Below are 2,216 nucleotides of genomic sequence, written 5' to 3'. Positions count from 1 at the left end.
ACCTACCGCGAGGCTATGGACCCCGACCTGCTGCGAGGCGATGGATTTCCACTTGCGACGAGGCGGTGGACATCGACCTGAGGTGAGGCGATGGACCTCCACCTGGAAGTGCAAGCCACATAAATCCTTTCCTGAACTCAGTCACTTTTTGTCAGAACATTTTATCATAGCAACAAGAATGAAACCAGAACATGGAGGAAGATGAATCTCCCCTGTGTGACCTGAGGTGTCAGCAGCAGTGAACTAGGAGTTAAAGACAGATTCACAGACTCCTCCTGACTCAGGCGCTCAGGGCATGGGCACAAGACTGTTAGTCTGCTGGCTGCGTTGTAGGATTGCTGGAAGACTGGCTCCCCTGCCATGGGCCAGACATAGAAGGATGTGAAAGGTCTTAGAACACTGCAGAACACCGCGCTGAAATGAAAGGTTGACTTGTAAGAGGAGAGAAGGCAGGGAGGGACGAATGGGTTCTGGTGCTGCAGAGGTGGGGCTTGTTAAGCTGATGGTATGTCAGGATAGGTTCTAAATGTAAGCAGACCACTGTCGCAAACAGGCGAGACCATGGCAGATAGCTTAGTTTATTCCTTCCTCGGGCAACAGTCTGGGGAGAATTGGTAGAAATGGTTTGCTTCACCGTATTTCAAAAGTCTATGTCATTGGAGCCTATGTCATTCTTGGTGGCAGTTCTCAAGATCCTCTGATCACTGACACCAGTGGAAGAAGGAAGAGCAAGAGGGCCCCAAGCAGGTGGTGACATAAGTCTGCCTGGAAGAGGTATACCTCCACCCCTCCCCTCTCACCTCCACCCCTCCCTCTCACCTCTACCCTCCCCCTCTCCATGGCCGTAAGTCAGTGGCGGCTATACCAAACTATGCAGTCTGGGGAATGTGAAGTTATGTGTTCTATGGAGTGGATAGTGAGATGCTTAGTGCTCTAGAATGTCCTGGGAAACCAGCCTGGGGTGTGTGTGCCCGTGGGCGGATTATTCTCATTTGTATTACCTGATGTGGGAAGAGCCGCCCAATGAAGCTGGGCTGTCTGTACATGGAGCCAGGGAGCCGAGCCAAAGCATGTAGTCCTGACCATGGATCCCATGTGACCGTCTGCTTCAAGGTCTGCTGCCTTGACTCAGCCATCGTGACAAACACCTTGAACAGGAGCCAGAATAAACCCTTTCTCCCTGTAGCCTCTGCAGACACTGCATGCAAATGGTACACGGCACTGCTCACAAGCAGTACACAATCATACATGCGGACATTTTGCTATAGCAACAAGAAAGAAGTCAAGGCAGGTAGAGAATGCCCTTGCCTCGCTAGGCCCAATGTGATTGCCTTTAACAAAGTGTTTGTGGATTTGATATTGCTACTTAGTTTAGTTTAAATTCAGAGATAAAGTTCCAAAAGGTTCACCCCGATAGATAGATTAGCATGTATTGAATGAGGAGTCAACTTCAGCTTTGCGTCCCTAGATGTCTCCATTGACAATGTGTCCATTGACAGCCACACCTAGATTCACCTCTGATCCAGTTTTCTTGCTTGATGAATGAATTTTCTTTCATCAGAAATGTATATATGATTTAAAATATTATAACAACCCCCAACCCATCACCCCTATCGTGATAGTGGGAATAGTAAATGACAAAGGGCAGGGGCTGAAGAGCTGGCTCAGCAGTCAGGAGCACTGGCTGCTCTTCCAGAGGACACAGGTTCAAATCTCCACACCCACATGATAGCTCACAACTGTGTGTGCCCCAGTTCCAGGGGATCCAACACCTTCTTGTAGCCTCTGCAGAGACTGCATGCAAATGACACCCAGTACTGCATACAAATACACAGACATACGTGCAGGCAAAACACACACACACAATAAAATAGTAAAATAAAATTCCTTTAAATGCCACAAAGGCAAGTCCCAGTGGCACGGAAGAGAGCGCTGAGAGCATTTTCTCCCTCAGTGACCCAAATCGGATGCTGGGTCTGCTGGCTTGTGGCTGTTAAAAACAAACAAGGCGAATACTTTTTGAGCCACACAAATGGCTTCTCTCTGTTAACAAGACATTGGGCGTTTGTTTATTGTGCGCTTGTTTGTCTTTGAATCAGAGGAGGTCTTTCCAGTTTTTGTAGTGGCCACCTCAGGTTCCCCACCACCATGGAAACAGGGCAGGCAGAGTGTCAGCTGAGAATCTGACATGCTGAAGAGGTGACCTCATAGTCATC

Source organism: Mastomys coucha, unplaced genomic scaffold (genome assembly GCF_008632895.1).
Source record: "Mastomys coucha isolate ucsf_1 unplaced genomic scaffold, UCSF_Mcou_1 pScaffold16, whole genome shotgun sequence".
NCBI lineage: Eukaryota > Metazoa > Chordata > Mammalia > Rodentia > Muridae > Mastomys > Mastomys coucha.
Note: the sequence above shows the minus strand (reverse complement) of the source record.